A 20,888-nucleotide genomic window follows, 5' to 3' on the forward strand; every position below is an offset into this window, starting at 1 on the left:
GAAAAATCTTGTTGAGCAAATATGTACTGGAAAATAATTAAACAAGATTTAAAAAGTAATAATAATAATACGATTATCTGTATTGTGCCAATACAGCCATTGTTGTGATAGCTAGGTTCGAGAATATTGTTTTCAAATGTGTATCTCATGATATTTGTTTCTGTGGGGAGAGACCTACCAATGTTTCATCTTGGTATATTTTGAACTAGACAATTACAAGAGCTCATCTAGCAAAGAATACTATTCGCATTACAACAAACAGCTTGTAAAATCTTCAATTTAACACTAAAAGTAATATGTGAATATTTGTCGATGTTGAGTCCCGGATTCCTCGCGTGGTTTTATTTAGCTAATAGTAATAGTAATGGGAAATATTTTATTTGGCTTTATGACAGCTTATGTGCTATTTCTTCTTGGAAGGAAAGGCTTCTATGTTTAAGATCATAAAAAAAAAGCAGTAGTCGTTCAGACGATAAGCCCTTATTTGTGACACAGCAGGTCAAAACTAGCCATGCACAATAAGGCGACAATATATTGGAAGTTCATGTATTTTCTGATGAGGTGAAGCAGGGTTTATTTGCAAGCTCTTTGGGCTCATTTACTTTCATTGCCTCTCTATCTGTTTCAGTTGGTTTGTCATCTTTTGTGCGATGGAAAGGCAGTCTATCTAATTTAACCTGCAGCCCTCACTTCATTCAACCAGGTCAATGACTGGTTATGGCAGAGTTCTGTTTCTTTTTTTTTTTTTTTTTTTTTTTGGGGGGGGGGCAGTCTTTTTTTTTTAAATGTTCACTGAGAAACAACTGGTCAACTAGGAAGAAGGAACTATGCCTCATAGAAAAAAAGTGTTCTTTTTTAAAAAATATATTCTTTTTTATTATTTAAATTTTTTTTCAATTTTTATTTATTTTTGATAGAGAAGCAGAGCGTGAGTGGGGGAGGGCAGAGAGAGAGGGAGACACAGAATCTAAAGCAGGCTCCAAGGTCTGAGATGTCAGCCCAGAGCCTGATGCGGGGCTCAAACTCACCAACCTTAAGATCATGACCTGAGCTAAATTTGGACACTTAACCGACTGAGCCAAGCTCAGGCGTCCTGAAAAAAAATGTTCTTTGTAAATTCTTAGTATGATTCAGATGATTTAGTAATTTTTTTGGGGGGGAGAGTCCTCAGTCTTAAACTATGATGACATTTTCTTAAGACCTTAGATCTCCAGGCAATCACCTTTCACTAGACGAAATTAAAAAAAAAAAAAAAGGCTAGTTGTTAACGGCAGTTAGTACTGAGGGGTGGAAATGGGGGAATACTTTCTTTGACTATTTCATGCCCTACTGTATTGTTTGAATTTTTAAACAATGAGAATTATTACATGTGACTTATAAAACAAAAGGCATTTCAGGATAGATGTGGTTTTCGATGATTCTGTGTAATGAACATTGAGCCGGTGTATGTGACAGCAGAACTGAAGGGGAGGACATACAGACAGCTTCAATCATGTTCCACCATTTTGGAACAATTGTGAGCAACCCTGAACCATTCATTTCCTGCCTTTTACTTATTTGCCTTTCTTTCCTTTGTTACTCCTTTTATTTACTAAGGAAGATCCACGTAACATAGAATTAATCATCTTAGGGGTGCCTGGGTGGCTCAGTCATTGAGCATTCGACTCTTGATTTCCGCTCAGGTCCGAATCCCTGGGTCCTGGGATGGAGCCTGGCGTAGGGCTCCGCACTGAGTGTGGAGGCTGCCTAAGATTTTCTCTCTCTCTCTCTCTCTCTCTCTCTCTGTCCGCCTCTCTTCCCCCCACTCATGCTCTCTAAAATAAAAATAACAAAAGGAATTAATCATTGTAAAATGAACAGTTCAGTGGCCATTTAGTACATTCACAATGTTGTGCAACCACACGTCGATCACCTCGAAAGAACACCCCGTGTCAGATGAATGGTTACTCCCCATTCGTCCTCCTCAGCCCTTGGATACCCTCAATCTGCTTCCTGTCTCTATGGGTTTCCCTATCGAAGATGTTTTCTACAAACAAAATGGCACAATATGTGACCCTTTGCGTCTGGCCTCTTTCACCTAACATAATGTTCCCAAGGTTCATGCATGTTGTAACATGTATCCATCAGTACGTCATTCCTCTTATGGTTGAGAGATATTTCATTGTATGGATATACCACAACTTGTGTCATCAAGTCTCCCTCTTGGCTATGGTGAATAGCGCAGTATAAAAAAAATTAATGTACTTAATTTGTTTGAATACCTATTTTCAGTTCTGTTGGGTACACGTTGAGTAGCGGAATTGTGGGAACATATAGCAATTGTATGTTTACCTTCTGAGGAACCACCAAGCTCTTTGCCACAGCGTGTTAGTCATTTTTCACCCTTCATTTTTTCCTCTCCACTTTTCTTCTCTTCTCCTCACCTGAGTAATCCCGCTCTTGCTAAAGGAGTCAGCTGTAGAGAGAGGACCGGATTCCTGCATCAGGACTGCCTCTTACTAATTTTGAATGTGGGCAAGTCACATAGCTTTTAAAGCTCAGTTCCCTCACTGTATAATGGGGACACGCTGTAACTGTAGGATAATGTTTACTTTGCTGGTTGTTACGAAGAAACGTTATAACGTAAATAAAGTTCTTGGGCACTTAAGCATTCCATGCTTACTGAAATATGAGTAGAATGCATTCTATAAGGTGCAGGAGAGCATTCTCCACTCCAGAAGAATGATTGCATCCGTTCGATAGTTATGCTTTACTCACCTCTGTTGCTTCTAAGAACTAAACCAACAGTCTGTTAGGAGAGGAAGCCCAGCGGGAGATTCTGCAAGTTCTGAATGATGACCATTCGCTTCCTAGGGATTCCATGCTGTATTCATCTAAAACCATCATCACGCTCTCTCTGCTCACCACCCTCAAAGGGTACCCCATTTCATTGCGCGGAAGATAGGGTCATAACAATGGCCTCAGAAGATTCCATGATTTGGTTGATGCCCTCTCTCTTTTCTCATCTTCAACCACGCCCCACCCAAGGTCATTCTGCTTTGATGACACTGCCTTTCTTACTCTACAGTCATGGACTTGCCCATACAGACTTTGCATTTCTTCTTTCTGGAATATTCCATCTGTAGACATCAACATAACTACTTCCAGAGTTCCTTCAAATCAATGGTCAATTAGCACCTTAAAAGAGTTTTCTCTGGACATCTTACATAAAACTATTTCCCTACCCTAACGCTACACTCTATTTTCTTGAATTTATTTTTTGTCTTTGTCCTAGTACAGTGGTTATCATCTGCAGCTTTATATGTTCACTTATTTATTTATTTTATTGTGTATCTTTACCTTCGCAAATTGCATGAGGACACCCTCGGCCTTTTTTTTTTTTTGGTTGCTGTTCACTGCCCTTCACTCAGCATCTAACATGAGCCCTGGTACATAGTAGATGTCTCCATGAATATTTGTGCAAAATGACCATTTATATAGTTAATAATACTGCAGATCCTTGAACTGCTTTCTGAGAAACATTACTCTCATTATGCAAAAATAAATTGCTCATTGATGCCAAATTAAAACTTTGGTTGAAATCCCCCCCCTTATCTTCCAATGAAATATGAAAGTTATAAATGTAGAATATGTGTTTATATAGGTTATAAACTCCCACAAGGCTGAGATTCTGTCCTTTTACATCTGTTATAGGAAATAGCCTATTATGAGTGCTGAATTAATACAGATCATGATTGATTTAAAATGCATGGTGTTTTGCACTGTATTCAGCCAACATCTATATTCAATTAAATAATCATTACAGTCGCCTGTGTTTGTGCATTACACTAGTGGTAAGAATTACACTCACCAAGGCTGGATTATATTCTGGGATGATATAGGTGCCATCCCAAGTTTGGTAAGATGCAAAAATGTTCAGTTCTGTCCTCATCAATTGGGTGGTGCAAGAGGAGAGTGTCAACTCACATGGGCACCTACTTTGGTTTTTGTTTTTTTTTAAACTTTATTTATTTTTGAGAGAGCTAGAGAGAGACAGAGTGGGAATGGGAGGGGGTAGAGAGAGAGGGAGACACAGAATCTGAAGCAGGCTCCAGGCTCCGAGCTGTCAGCACAGAGCCTGATACGGGGATCGAACCCATGAAACGTAAGATCATGACCCGAGCTGCAGTTGGGCACTTAACCAACTGAGCCACCCAGGCGCCCCGTGAACACCTACTTTTAAAATCTCCTTGTGCATGTCAAAGAAAACAAAGGAATCCTTCGTTTCTATCGCGTTTGTGGGAGGGGGGAGGTAGTTTGGAGATCTGGTCTGCATGAAATTCAACTGTAAAATGTGTCACTTCTCATAGTTGAATCTGCAGGCAGCATATCGTTCTGTAGCTGATTCACCTGTTCTGCCAGGTGTCCTCACCCACCATATGTATAAATATTTGTCTAAATTCTTCCTTTTTTATCATTCTGTTTTTGTGTATATTAGAAGAGCTGGAGCCAAGTTTCTAGGGAAGAACAACTTTTCCAGTTCTCTTTGGCTGTTGATGACTTAGGTCTCTCTGAATAGTCCCTCTTGTACTTGGCTGATAGGAGCCGAATTTCTCTGAGCTCAAAGTAGGCTCCACACATTAAAAATAAAATAAACAGATAACCTATTTTCTTCCTAAGGGTCTCAAGTTGGGTGTATGTGTGAGTGTCTTCTCCACATGTCTGTTTCTCTGAGAATCACTTCGTGCTCACCTTTTTCATGTGGTGACAAGGTTATTGGCTTTGAAGTCAGATGGACTGGGATTTAAATGTCACCTTTTCCACTCCATACTCTTGAGACCTTGGGCAAATTGCTTGATCTCTCTGGACCTCGGCTTGCTCGTCTATCAAATGTGAGAAAATGCAGTGCATAGTTGCTGTGAAACATTTCCTTCAGATCACAGGTCGGAGACACCTTCCCTGACAACCCGGTGCAAAAGCGGACCCCTGCCCCAGTCCAATGGAGGCTGAGTCCATAAATCCACCTTTGCCTTGAAAAGCTCACAAAAGTGTGTGCTTGGACCCAGGAGCCCAATGGGTTAGTCATGTGTTTTGCTAGATGAATGAATTTGGAGGACAGTGTGTTCAAGAAAGACATCCGTATTTTTGAAAAATAAGATAGGGTTCTCCATTTGCACAAGGCTGAGGAGGAAAGGAAACCCGAAAGCAAGTAACAAGCAGGCAAGTGAGCAATTAAAAAAAAAAAAGCAAATGCAACAGAAGTCAGAAAGTTGAACCTTATCCTCCAATATTCACATGAAATTGCTAAATGTTTCCTGATTTCCGATTTATTTTTGCAAGGAAGGAAAGAATGTCACTTACCACATTGCTGATTTGTTTTTTGGGGGGGGTCGGTGAATTTGGTGTTCATATGGATTTTGTCTAGAAGCAGTGTGGCAGCAGCGGTTAGCAGCTAAAATGAGTTTAGTTCCTTCTTGCATCAGTTAGCGGAATGACATTTAGAGTGTTTGTAAGTCACGTCTTTGAAAAGTACCCTCGCTTCATTTAATTTTTAATCATTATTATGACTTGCAAGAGGAAGATAAACGTTTAGATTGTTGCATGTCTTAGTTCCCCAGCAATTCTTGACTTCTCCGTTGATTTGGGCCTCTCAAGGTGGAAAAAAAAAAATTCAAAATAGACATTGTTATTTCCCAGCCAGCTTGACCTGTCCTGTGTCAATGGGATAGATGAGTTTGGGGGATGTTTTCTGAGGTCATTATGGCAGATCTTCTAAAATTGTAACTTATTAACATGGAATTACATCTGAAAGTGAAGTGAAAATGTAGCTAGAAATTGTAGAGAAGATATCTGTAGATAGATAAAAATCATGGGTTTATCACGTATCATTTGTATGGACTTGAGAGTCAATAGTTCCGAGTTTTGCTTTTCCTATCTGCAAAGTAGGCATAAAAAATGTCTCCTTTCAACGTGACCCATAAGATTAAGTTAGCTAATGTACGCAATGTGTTTTGTCCAAGATTCTGAGCCTATTTCTACGTTATTCTTTCTTAAAAGAAAGTAACAGCCATAACTATATATTACATTGTATTGGAGCTATGATCTGGTGCTTTGGTTTCCTGTAGACTTTTGGCTCTTTATTCCTTGTAAGACAATTTTATTACCTTACTCAACATTTACGACAAAATGCAAATCTATTTACCCGTGTTCAAGTCATAGAAACTTGACAGTAAAACACGAATAACATAATCTTGCCGTCAGGCCAGACATCACACTGGAACTCTTCCTGTATCACCTAATTATCAAGAGAGATTTGCTACTATAAAGGGGGATGCTTTGAACATCCTAATATTGCATATAGACTTTCCTTGTATTCCTTTCTACAGTCTAAACAGTATTCGCCAGCTTAATGTGCATAGGAATTGCTCTGTAGATTGTATATGGGAGATTTGTGAGACTCTCAACTGTGTTTTGTTTAATAGATGGTTTTCACCCTTTATGCAGATTTCCGAGTTTAATGCTCTTGTAAGATATAACATCTGATCCAAATAATTATGGCAAATAATTCCAAGTCAATTAGCTTTAATGCCATGTGAATAAGTATTGAGCGTTTGTTAAACGGTATCATGGCACAGGCTTCAGTAAGCATCAGGCCTTTTTGAGGTTAAGTCCCTTTGACCTTTTCCATTTGCCCAACTTGACTCTTTTTGGTCTTAGCTCATTCCTCAATCTTGTTTACTTACCCTTTCTTCTCAGCTCTAGTAAAGGCTTCCTCTTCTTTTCCCTTTGTGTTTAATTCCTCATCTTTATACCCTCCCCAGTTTCCTGGAGACTTGTCTTGATTTAGTAGCCACTCACTGGTCCAAGGACTGTGTCCTCTACTTACTGTCCCCGCAGCCCTGCTCTTGCCCAGCGGGACTTGCCTCCATCCCCGTGGTCAGGCTCTTTGTCACTCTGCATATGCCTGTTTCTGGATTCCCTATTGATCTCATTAGCTCTGCTGGAATGTCTCTAGGATTATGCCAACCTCCCGCATGGTCTACACACACACACACACACACACACACACACACTAACCTCTACACCAGACACTCGAGCAAAAAGGACAGATCCTAGAGAATGTTTGCATTTTCTGGTCGGTTCATCTTTTCAGTAGTCCTACTTACAAGTGGAGTAAGGGAACCCTACTACAGAGCTTTGCAAAAGAGTAAACATCTGACAGCTTCAGTAATTCAGCTCTCTCTGTAACAGTAACATGAGTGACTTAAGCAGCCAAATTCCAAAAAGAAATATATTTGACTCTGATTCTCTTAAATCCATCTGTTCAAACTGGCTGTAATACAGCTCGCTGCATGTAGTTTTAAATTGGTGCACATTAAAAAATGCAGCTTTACGGCTAGAGATAGGGATGATACTCATGAAAAAAAAATCAGTTTCCATAACCCCTTTGATACAGTAATCTGAGCTCCTGGAGTGGGAGAGTCCCAGTCTAAAAGATCCTTGGGAAATCACTTCCGGTTAGGAATGGAACAACACTCAACTCCTTCCATCTCTCAAACGTCTCAAACCGGGTATATATCGGCTGCTACCTTTGTGATGACTAACCAAGATGCATTGGTTACAATTCTTGAGTTACTCTCTGTTTTCACATTTAGATGCCTTCCCCTGCCAAGTTTAAAAAGGAGGAAAAAATAAATTAATCCTCTGGAGCTGAAACAGAAACATTTGGTCTTCTGTAATCCTCAGTTCTTAACCTAATGTGGCAGCTCATAGGGAAACTGTCGGATCTGCAATCCTAATTACCCAAAGTTGCCTCCCGTGTGTATACATGTAACCGCGAAGACTGAATGTACATCGACAACTCATCCTCTCTGTCCCATGGTCCTCAACATCCTTGCTGCGTATGGGGTTTTATCTCTGTGACTCTCTGGTGGGCTACGTATCGCTACCCAAGTAGAGCAGAAATACGCCTCTTCTGAGAATGTCCCTCACAGGTGTTGAGACAAATATCAATCTATGGCATTAAAATATTTTGTGAAACGTGGGGTGGCATGACTCTGGTTGAATATCGCTTCTTCAAGGCCACATTCACTGAGACTGGGAAAACCCAAAGCGAGGGACCCCACTATATATGTTGCAGCACGAAACTCTATTGACTTTTTAAGAAAGAAAAAAGGGGATGTTCTTATTAAGAATTGCTCCAAAGATAACCAAGTATGTTTTTTTTTATTCTTACCTTGAAGAATTCATATGGTGTTGTATAGATGTATACACATACGGACACATGTGCACACACATATACACGTGCCACAGGTACTGTTACTAAATCAATGTGGGCAGATGGCAACTCGTCAGTCGATGCTTGCTGAACTGAAAATAATACCACATATAATTGACTTGCTAAAACAAATATTTTCTCATTATACTCTAATTATAATCGGTGGAGGGATTTTAATAAGATTGACACAGTCACTTATACTGGGGAAGAACACCTTCCTGATCGAGAGTATTGGTAATAGAGAAAGGAATTTAACGTTTACTGCAGAAGGATTTGGACTTTGTGTTAATTACCGCCTTAAAACGTTGTGATTTGAAGGACAGGGACCTTTCATATTCTAATCAAAAGCTGACGCTTTATTGGTAATGATAAAGTTAGCGGGTTTCCTTCATACCATGGTGAAGGACCAATAAAGCCGCCAGTCTGGACGTATTTAAAGTCAGATGGGGAGGCCAGCTCCTACCTCATCGTTTCTGTCATATTCTTCCCCAGATCTTCTCTCAGTATTGACACTCAGTCCTTGCAGAAAAAGAATGTTCTTCACAGGACCATCTCAGTAGTTTCTACAACAACTCTTCCAACAGTAGAGGAAACTGACCTCGTTCTCTAGAAGGCAGGGAGCCCGGGAGGGCTTGAGCATGTCCTGCTTGCAGCCTATAAAAACAAAATTTATCTCAAGTCTTAGGTATGATTTTAGCTATGTAATTTGGCTACTTTTTACATTCAACTTTATTAAATATGTGTATACTTTTCTATGAGCCCCCTCCTTCCAGCTGAAGGAAGTTGATTGCTTGCCATGATTATTTGATGGCTTTTAACACACTTTAGCAGAGGAATCAACATATGTCAATTGCAAAGCCTTCACCTTGGCTTATTTCTAGCTTCTCCTCAGCTAGGGGCTCACCACAAATCAACCTTATGATAATCACTGGTCTATGAGAGCATCTCCAAATGTCTTTTGCTAACCAACCCAATCTGGGGCTCAGTTTCTATTTTGTGTTCCTGCTGGACCCCACGTTATGGCAAAGAAACAGTAGATTCCCTGATCTCTTATTCAGATTCAAAGGAAGTTATACCCATTCGGCATGTTCTCTCTGTGGGTCAGCACCTAATGGTCCTATCCCTTATGTCAGGCAAGAGCCCACTTGACAGTTTTGTCTCCATTTGATGAAAACTCCCTCTATGGATCCCCACGGGACCTGGTGTAGCCGGAGCCCTTTCTGGTCTTGTCAGAGGCAGTGCACGCAGCCTGATCCAGGAAACAGTAGGGCTGACTAATGCAGAATGAGTTCTTGTAGCCGTGATTTGGCACATTTCAAATGTACAAATCAGCTTGTTGAATTGAATTGCATTCCCTTATTAGTTCGCATTTAATAAACAGCACTGGCTGTTTCACAGCGGGATTTATGTGGTTTTCCATTTATTCAAAAATCTGGAGGACCCACTTTTGAAGAAGCTCTCTTTTATCTGTGCTTGATGGCATATCTTTTTGCAAAGTGGGGATTGAGTTGTTTAGAATGTAAAGTCCAAATCGTCTTTCTCTCGGTCCCATGGGTACAGGTTATCCCAGAGGAAGACCATCCTAGACATGTGCTATGTTTGTTCATTTGCTTGCACTCATTTGCCTCACATCCAATCTGGCTGCTAACCTTAGCTCCTAGGTTGGTCCACTGGAAACCCACCTTCACCAAGATTTACTAAAGTTTTGACGTGGGCAGTGGTCCATCATGCACCTCATAGCTTTCTCAGGCAGTGGAGCAGAAAAGTCAAAAGTGCTGACTCTGAAACCAGAATTCGTGCACCTGCTACTTCCTATATGACCTTGGGCGAATCGCTTAATCTCTCTGTGCCTCAGTTGTCTCCTTTGAAGTGGGAACACTAATAATTTCCATTGCCTAGGGTAGTTGTGAAAAATGAATTAATTGTTACATATGAGGCATATGGAACATCCCCGGTCCAAAGTAAGTCTTTGGTGTGAGTCACTTTTGATTAGCTCATGGTTCTCTTTCCCTTACTTCCATTATTTTGTCCCATCGTCCTCCACAATCAGGCATATTTTTTTCTCTTTGTTTTATGATTCCAGTTTGCACAGAGTTTTCTCTTTTTTTTCGTTTTTTAACGCTTCTTTATTTATTTTTGAGAGAGGGAGAGAAGTACAAGCAGGCAGGGGAGGGGCAGAGAGAGAAGGAGAGAATCCTAAGCGTGGGGCTCAAACTCATGAACCGGGAGATCATTGCTTGAGCCCAGATCAGGAGTTGGATGCTAACTGACTGAGCCATCCGGGTGCCCCACACAAGATTTTTTTCTTGAGTAAGCGTGTCCTGAGGGTCTCACCAGCTACCCAAGAAATTCACAAAAGTATTTATTCAAATAACTCTGAAAACTATTCTGGAAAGTAAGATTGCCCCTATGAAGGAGTAAGGAAGCTTGTATACCTGCAGAGCTGCAAGGACATGGTCATATTGTTTGGGGGTTTTCTCAATCCCAGCATACAACAGCCAATCAGTTTCTTTTTCTCCTTCCTGTGGTTCCGCCCCCCCCCCCCTTTTTCTTCTCCTTCTTCTAAATTGTTATCAGGTAACTATAATATTTGCCCTTCCTTTCACACTATGTTCTCAGTCTCTTCCCTGAACCCACCCCCTTATGTATCCTGGCCTTTCTCTCCACACACATTCCATTATTCCCACCTAAAGTGCCACTTCCCAACTTTCCAAATGGCCAACTTACCCAAATCCTTTACGACCCATTTCATGTATGACCTCCCGGTCATAAATCATTCTCAACTCTGCAACCCAGGGGCATTGTATAAATCTCGAGCAGTATTTGTTGCTTTGTATTCATGATCAGGTGTGCGTGTGCTTATCTTTCCTTTTGAACTCCAAGCATCTTCATGGCAAGGACTTCCGGCGTCCATCTTAGTTTTACGACATCGACTGCAGTGTATACGCTCAGGTAAGTGTTTACCGACAGAATGAATATATGTGGGCGAAAGAGAATTTCAGTCGATTTCTCCTCCTGGGAATTGAAAGGACCAGCGATAAACATGATGGGAAATACGTGCGGTCAGTCCCAATGCTGCAGTCTTCTGTCAGATCCCAGGCGCTTGGACGGAGCGGCTCCGCAGGGCCCAACTCTCCATGATCTGCCACTGTGCTGCTCACAAATCCACACTCTGGCTGAATGAAACTTTTCCAGTGACCTGATGAGTAATTACCTATCATTCTCTAGCTTGCTAGAAGACAAGGGCTTTGCCTTTCATCTCTATAGGCCCGGAAGCAAATGCAGTGTCTGCTCTTACAGGGGGCTCGGTCACCATTTGTGGCTGGGCAGATGAATGGATTCACCCTCCTAGCTGCTATAGAAATACGCATTGGACAGCAGTGTGGCCTCAAGGGCAGAGGAAGAGAGTCTGGGAGTGTTTACTTAAATGATTCTGCATTATAACTCAACTTACTGCTATCATCCTACAGAGGGAGGGTGGAGGTGTTGATGAATAGTTTGATGAATAGTTGGTGGAATTCGTAGACATGTGACACGGAGATCATGAGATGAGTAACATAGCCTTTTTGTTCTCCTTGCTGGAAGGACATAGAGCTGAGGAGGAATTAGTGTTCACATTTATTACGGTCATTATTATGACATTATTCAATACGAATTCATAACTGAACTAACTGGACCTTATAAAACATCAAAAATAGACAACTCCGGCTGAGAACAAGATGGATCTCCGAAGAGATTTCAAGGATGTGCTGGGCTGCGTAGACTCGAGGTTTATCTAAGATGTGCTCAGAGCATGGAACATCATATATTTCCTCTGAAAATATCTTAAATGCTATGACATTAGCCACTTGCTTATAATTAAAGTATGTTGCCATTTCACCAAGCTTTCATTTACAGAAGAAAGTGCAAATTCCATTCCCCTTGAACTTTAGCTACTTCCAACTTTTTTCTTTGTTCTTTTCTTTAAAGCTTTGCAACAAATGCATCCCCATATGCTTATATTAGTTCATCTAGTATTAAACATATTGGCGGTGCAAATGTTGGCACCCATTAATAAATGTTTTCATTTTTTCATTCTCTCTCTTTTTTTAACTTTAGATTCTTCCTTTGACTACATAAGCAACAGCTGGTTAGCTGCCTGCACAAGACTGGATCTAATACCTCTACAGAAATCTAGGTCAAAACACTTGGAATGCATGAATATCAAACAGAGTTTTCAAAACAGCAAATGAATACATCTTTAACTGGTGACATTTTCCTGTAGCATATGGCTGCAAGCTCAGGGGACTGGATGCTTTTTTGATGAATATGTTCCATCAAAAACTAGGGGATGGCAGTAGGCTTTGCCACCTTCTGTTTTGCCTTATGAGATGATAATACAAATGCAGAGATAGATACAATGATCACAAGGCTTTTACCTTCTTCAGACCTATTCTAAAGACGAATTTTTCCCTTTTGGGTGAGTGGCTTTGTCTTTGACCGGGTTTGGGTTTAGACATAACTGTCAAAGGTGACAACCAGCGGGAGCAGTTGTCTTTCTTGGGCAGAATTTGCTTGGTGGAAACCTTCAAAAAATTGAACTGAAAAGCAAATATTTGCCAAAGAGAGGAATCAGGGAATTTGGTCACATGAGTAACTTATAGCCACAGCAGCAAAATGTTGATCCAAATCCCTTGTCAAATGTCAATATTGAGAGGCTGGTTAATCATTGACCAATGAGGAACACAGAGAAAAGCCACCTGAATCCCAAATCTGCCACCAATAATTCAAACTTGACCTCGGACAGGTCCTTTCATCTCTGTGACCTCACCGTCCTTCTATTTTGTGAAATGACAGGACAGGACCACATAAGCCATATGGTCTCTCGTCACCCTAAACTTCTAGGTTTGTAAGTTCATGAAGTTTATAAAGCCGTTTTATTGTTAAACGCATCATGTTGATTGAAATAGCAGGGACAGAGAACAGGCTTTGATGACTTTCTTTAGTTGACTGAAGATCTGTTTCTTAAAAAGACAAATTATTTAGAATCCTCCCTCCTCCCTATCGATAAAAGAAGACAACCGCGAAACGGTTCTGGTTAAGCAGGGGAGGGAGGAGGGGAGGCTCCCTTGGTCTGCTCTGGCCCCCCACTTCTCAGGGTGGCATCCGAAGCCTGTATAGGGGAAGCCTGGCTCTCTACCAAACTCAGTGTGTGAAGACCAGTGGCTGAGAAAACGAGTGTGTGGGGGTATTTTGTTCGTAGTGGTGGTGATGGAGGAGAAAAAGTGTTGGAAACCGAATTTTTCTCTTCTTGCATCTAGCAAATTTGTGCTAAGCAAACAATACCTTTCAGTTGCAGGTTAAACTTTAAGCCTGATGTTCTGCTCCCGGTTTGGCTTTTGTCTAAAAAATCACCAGGAGAACTTGTGAGTATCGCAAGAATTTAGAGATGGGCCATTTTATTCCCAAAGCTGACTAGTCTCTTTTCTTGCTTTGGTAGGGTCACAACAATATTCTTGAAATCACTCTCAGAAAAATGCTCATTGCTCTCAAATAACTAGAGGTGATTTCTTTCTGTCTCCAGACTCATCGTGTTCCCCACCTAACACTGTTAGAAGACGCTTGGGTAGCTTTTCCGAGCAGTCTATGCATATAAATGTGCATGTGTGTGTAACGTGTTTGTGTACATACGTATGTGTGTGTGTTCCTTTTTGGGGAAGTGGGAGTGTTTGAAACATACATAAAAGCACTTGGCTTTTTAAATTTAATATTGTCTTAAATATCATGCTTGAACATTAATGTGCACTCTACATCTTTCTTTGTAAATGTTGCACAGTCCTTTATGGTGGACGCACAGAACTTTTCATACCAATTCATCTTAAAGGGCATTCATGTGGTTGTACTTTTTTTTCCTGCATACTTATTTTTTTTTTAATTTTTTTTAAATTTTTTTTTTCAACGTTTTTTATTTATTTTTGGGACAGAGAGAGACAGAGCATGAACGGGGGAGGGGCAGAGAGAGAGAGGGAGACACAGAATCGGAAACAGGCTCCAGGCTCCGAGCCATCAGCCCAGAGCCTGATGCGGGGCTCGAACTCACGGACCGCGAGATCGTGACCTGGCTGAAGTCGGACGCTTAACCGACTGCGCCACCCAGGCGCCCCTTTTCCTGCATACTTATAAAGTAGCAGTGAACATCCATACAGGTGGGTATTTATAAATATATGTGATAACATCTAAAGGCTAACCTCCTGGAAATAATATTGTTGGGCCAAAGAATATGTGCACACTTAATTTAGATGTAGAAGGCCAATTAATATTTAACTACAGTTATTATTTTCAGGTTTTTAAAATAGGACTGTAGTTGAACATCTTTTCATATGTTTAAAAATTACTTGTATGTAAAACTCTGTTCATATTCTTTGTCCATAAATGGAGTTAGGACAACTTAGTAGCCATCTGGAAAAAAAATAAAATTGTATTCCTACTTTATTTCCAACACCAAAATAAACTCCAGATGGACCAAAGATTTTACGCTAAAAATAAACACATTAAAGTACTATTAGAAAGCAGGAGATGTTTTTTTGTAAGTAATCCCAAACTAAGGAAGGTCTTTCTAAGCATAATAAAAAACCTCAAGGGATGATTCCAAAGATGTATACATTGATAAGTCAGTATATATTGAAAACAAAAGAGGAGTGACACATTCAAGGGGACGACAATAAGACATTTGACAAAAGTTGGCTGTTTTCAATGATTTGTAGCTTGAAAATGTTGTACCGTCTAGGCTCAGGATGTAGAAAGTTGAAAGAGATCATTGCCCTCACCACAACAAGCAAAATAAACTGGATAGGCTATAGGATCCTAGTTTATTTTAAAAACATCAGAGGGATAAGAACACAAAGAAAGTTAAATTAATTCTAGAAAGCCAAGATCCCTTGATAGATTACAATAGAGCCACAGCTGCTGTCATCCCTGATGGAGCTCAGGAGAAAGAGGACAGGCCACAGCTAAGAGTGAGGAGAAACCAGCCTAACTTTTAATGGTCTTTTAACGGCTCTATGCGGACTGGCAGGACAGATCAGAATTCCGCAGTGCCCGAGCCTCATAGCAGGTCTGTCCCTATCCTCCGATTGTTCCTGTATCTTTACCCACTACTTACAGGTGCTTCGATGAAAGCTGGTGACGTCTAAAGGGAGCTGAGAGTAATCTCTGCTGATCAGAAGAAATGAGAGACAGTACTCAGGACACACGGCCCTTCCCAGAGAGCGAGGCACCCTCCACCCACAGACATGCGTATGTCTCAATTACGTATCGCGGGAGTTGGCTTGCTTTGAACTTTATAAAAAGAATACATCATTCTATAGGTAGTCTTCCGGTATTTTCCCTCAAACTGATACCAAGAGTCATCGATCATGTTGAGTGTGGCCGTGTTCCATTGCATTCGATTTGGCGTCATGTATCCTCGCTGCAATTCCTTTGCGTAACTCTACCTCAGTGTTTTTGTCCATTTGTTTGTTGACGGACCTTTGCGTTGTTTCTGGATGACTAAAGTGACTCAGTAAGCATTCTTGTATGTATGTGCAGAAATTTCTGTTGTGTGTGAACCTAAGTGTGGAAACTCTGGTTGCACAAGTATTCGATGTTATAAGATAATACCAAATGATTTCCCAAATGTGTTGTAGTGGTTACACTACCACAGGCAAAGTATGAGATTACGTTGAGTCACATCCTCTCCAACTCTTGGTATTATCAAGAATTCGTAATTTTTAGAATCTGATTAATTGTTAACAATTATCTTAACTGGTGTTGGTTTACACCTCCCCCAGTTAGTGATATTGACGTTGTGATGTTGAGAGTTTTATCATCTTTTGCCTATTTTTCTACTAAGCGTCCCTTTTCTTAATGATTTGTAAGAATTTTAACCTCTTCAAATAGATGCATTCCAAACATCTCCCAGTACGTAGTTTGTGTATTTTTTTTCCCTTTTCTTGACCAACAGCTTCTATTCTCGATGACCTGACATACATTTCTGTCACATATCAAAGTTCCATATATGCATGGATTTTCTGGTTTAATATTTATTTCACTGGTAAATTTCTTTTGATTGCTATAGCTCTACAATATGTTTTATAGCTATAGCATACCTTTAGAATATGTTTTTATTCTATGTTTTCATATCTGATAGGGAAAACACCCTCTACCTTTTCTTCTTCCTCAGAAAATATTTGTGGTAGACAATCCTTCGTTTTTTATATAAACTTTTAAAGAAACTTCTCAAATTTCTTGAAGGAGACTGTTGGAAATTTGATTGGAACTACATTAAAAACACAGGTCAGTTTGAAGAGACTTGATCTCTTAAGGATATTTATTTCTTTTCATGAATATGTGCAACTTCTTTACGTATTTGATGAAATACACTGAAGTTTTAAAATGTTCTGTGCAGAGGTCTTTCCCATTTTTGTTAGATTTATGACTTGATATTTTATAATCTTGGTTTCTATAGCAAATGGTGTATTTTTAAATTTTTTTTTCTAGTTACTTGTTAGTGTACAGAAATGAGACTGGCTTTGGATATCCAGCCATTTTGCTAAGTTCATGTAATTTCTAATTTTTTTTAGGTTTACTTTTTTGAGGGCGAGGAGGGTCAGAGAGAGAAGGGGGGACGGAGGATCTGAAGTAGGCTTTGTGCTGACAGCAGGGAGGCTCATGCAGAGCTCGAACTCACGAGCTATGAGAGCATAACCTGAGCTGAAGTCGGATGTTTATCCAGCTCAGCCACCCAGGCACCCCTCGCATTATTTATAATAATTTGTGGATAATTTAGGATTCTACATAGGCCATATCACCTACAAAATGGTCAGATTTATTTTTTCCTTTCCAATCTTAATTCCTTTTTTTTTCTTTTCTTATTGTGCTGGCTATATCTCAAGACAATGTTGTGATGATATTGTGGTGATATTGACCATTATTTTCTTTTTCCTATTTTAGATGCCGTCCTCAATATTCCTCTGTTAGATATTTCTCACTTTTCAGGTCAAGGAAGTACTCTTCTGTTCTATTCAGAAAATTACATGTACAAATCCTCATCTTTTCCAGTGGTTTTACCTGCTTTATATTGCTTATGTCTACCTAGTAAAATATTAATTATTAATAGTGGTGACCCTGGGAATTCCTCTAATAGTTTAATTTCATTTAATTCCTCTCACATTTAAGTTAACAATTTAATCCCAATGTTGGTTGGGATAGAAATAAAATTGCTTCCTCTTTTTTGAAGGGGATGCTTTCTTAATATGTAAACAGTTAAGAACTCTGAAAAATAAATTGATATTTCATCTTGTCTTCTGCTCTCAAGAGTTTGTGCAGAGTATGAGTTAGCTTTTTTCAAGTTGAAGAAATGACTCAGAATATTCTGTAAGCCCAGCATATTTTTATGAAGTTATTTTTAGTGATTTTAAAATCTTAAATGTTTAGCTTTCTTTTAGTGCATTTTATATTCTTCAGTAATCTTATTTCACTGATCATTTTAAGTATTTTGACCTGAGTTTAGACATGTTTTCTCTTAACATCTTTGTTATATCTTTCATGTTCTTTATGTATTTATTGGGAATTTTTGTCCTATTTTTGAAGTTATATTTGTCCACAACTTTTTTTGCCCCCACAAAAAATCAACTGCAGATTTTCTTGGGGGAATCACATTTACTCTACTTTTAGAATCACTATTTTTTTTTTAATTTTTTTTTAACATTTATTTATTTTTGAGACAGAGAGAGACAGAGCATGAACGGGGGAGGGTCAGAGAGAGAGGGAGACACAGAATCTGAAACAGGCTCCAGGCTCTGAGCAGTCAGCACAGAGCCCGACACGGGGCTCGAACCCACGGACAGTGAGATCGTGACCTGAGCTGAAGTCGGACGCTTAACCGACTGAGCCACCCAGGCGCCCCTTACAATCACTATTTTTATCTGTTTTGCTTTATTCTTCTCTTTTTTCTTTTCATCTTAGGCTTGTTTGGGTCTTTATTATACATTTACTTCAATGCAAATGTTTTATCTTAATTCTCCTTTAGTTACTAATGAAAATATCTTCATAAGCATTTATAAACTTTGCATCGTATCTGATACCAGTAGTTCTCAACTGGGAGCAATTTCACCCTCCACCTCCCTGAGGGACATTTGGCCATGTCTAAAGATACTTTGGAATGTTGTAACTTGCCCCAGAGGGGGAGAAGATACTTTTGGCATCTAGTTGGTAGAGACCAGAGACGTTGGTAAACGGGCTGCAATGCCCACAGATGTTCCTGACCACAAAGAATTAGCCAGCCCAAACATGTCAATTGTGCTGAGTTTGAGAAACCCTCCTACAAACCTCCTTCTTTCATGTTCTAGTATATAGACAAAAACCCATTTTTTTTCACTTTGAAGATGCTTATAATAGACACACCTTTACTTGAAAACAGGATATAACATGCCTTCGTGTGGTGTCAGGTTAACTAATATGACTTTACTATGGTGACTCAGGGGCCTTTGAATTATGGATCCCCCCCTAAATTTACTTAACACTCAGTGGATGCAAAGGTTTGATCCTTATTCATTCAAATACATTTATGTATCAAAGATGATCAGTTTTCCTTTTGTGGAATCAGCATCAATACCAAGATTTACTATTCATGGGTTATGAGATACTGACTTTTCTCTTTTGTTCTTTCATTAACAAATTCTTCCCTGTAAGTAGGTTAATGAGCTTAGTACACAGATCGTTCTAACTAACTGTAATTCAGGGAATAGAACCATTGGTAAGAGATGACACAGAGCCAGGAATATTCTCAGACATTGAGAATCGGTGTTGGGAATTTTTGTTCTGTATTTCTTGAACTGGCAAACCACACTATCTAAAATGCCCAGTACACAACAGAATGTAATTCACATTGTTTCACATGGAAAATAAGTATCATCGTGTTTTGTAAAAGGCCTGAGAACTTCCTGAGCTTAAATTAAGGAAGTAACTTACTTTTTTTTTTTTTTTCAGTTTCATTGAGTTATAATTGACATACGTCATGTGTAAGTTTAAGACATGCGGATGATTGAGGTGCCTGGGTGGCTCAGTCGGAGGAGCATCTGACTATTGGTTTCAGTCCAGGTCATGACCTAACGATTCACAGTTTCGAGCCCCGCATACGGCTCTGCGCCGACAGTGTGGAACATGCTTTGGATTCTCTCTCTCTCTCTCTCTCTCTCTCTTTCTCTGCCTCTCTTTTACTCGCACCCATGCTCTTTCTCTTTCAAAATAAATAAATAAACTTAAAAAATACATACAGCTAATATCCATCTTCTCATGTGGATACAATAAAACAAAAAGAAAGAAAAAAAAAAGGAAAAAACATTCTCCTGTGATAAGAACTCTTAGGATTTACTGGAGAGTAACAACTTCACTACCTATCATACAGCAGTGTTAACCATAGTCATCATGTGCATTATAGCCTTAGTACTTACTTACCTTACAACCAGAAGTTTGTAACTTTTGACTCCCTTCGTACACTTCCCTCCTCCCCCCACTTTCCACCTCGGGTAACAAGTCTAGTCTCTTCTTCTATAATGATGTTTGTTTGTTTGTTTGTTTGTTTGTTTTAAATTTAATTTTTTTAATATTTATTTGTTTTTGAGACAGAGCATGAGCTAAGGAGAGGAGAGAGAGAGGGAGGGAGACACAGAATCCGAAGCAGGCTCCAGGCTCTGAGCCGTCAGCACAGAGCCCGACGCGGGGCTCGAACTCTCGAGTTGTGAGATGAGCTGAGGTCGGACACCCAACGAACTGAGCCACCCACGCACCCCTGTTTTAAATTTAAAGGTAAATGAGATCGTGCAGTATTTGTCTTTCTTTGTCTGACTTCTTTCACTTAGCATAATGCCCTCAAGGTCCATCCGTGTTGTTACAAATGGTAAGATTTTCTCATTTTCATTTTATGGCCAAAACTTCTTCATCCACTTATCCGACGATGGACACTTAGGTTGTTTCCATGTCTTCATTATTGTAAATGATGCTGTTGTGAATGTAGGGCTACAGATATTTTTCTGAGCTAGTGTTTTTGTTTTTTCGGGGGTATTCCCAGAAGTGGTTCATATGGTAGTCCTATTTTAATTTCATTTTTTTGTGCATCCTCCACACTGTTTTCCATAGTGGCTACACCAATTCACGATCTCTCTAATGGTGCACAAATGTTCCCTTTTCTCCACATCCACACCAGAATTTGCTACTTCTTGTAATTTTGATGATGACCATCCTAACAGGCATGAAGTGTTATCTTATTGTGGTTTTAATTTGCATTTCCCTAACGGCTCATGATGATGAGTATCTTTTCATGTATCTGTGGGTCTTCAATATATTTCTTTAGAGAAATGTCTCTTTAGGGCGTTGCTCATTTTCTGATCAGGTTGCTTGATTGTTTACTGTTGAGGTGTAGAATTTATATATTTTGAAACTTTATCAGACATACAGTTTACAAATTTTTTTTCCCATTCCATAGGTTGTGTTTTCTTTTGCTGCAAGATTTCTTTTGTTGTGCAGAAGTTTTTTTTAGTTTAATGTAGTCTGACTTGCTTATTTATTTTATTTTATTTTATTTTATTTTATTTTATTTTGCTGTTTGTGCTTT

This window comes from Neofelis nebulosa, chromosome 7 (genome assembly GCF_028018385.1).
Source record: "Neofelis nebulosa isolate mNeoNeb1 chromosome 7, mNeoNeb1.pri, whole genome shotgun sequence".
In the NCBI taxonomy this organism is placed as follows: domain Eukaryota; kingdom Metazoa; phylum Chordata; class Mammalia; order Carnivora; family Felidae; genus Neofelis; species Neofelis nebulosa.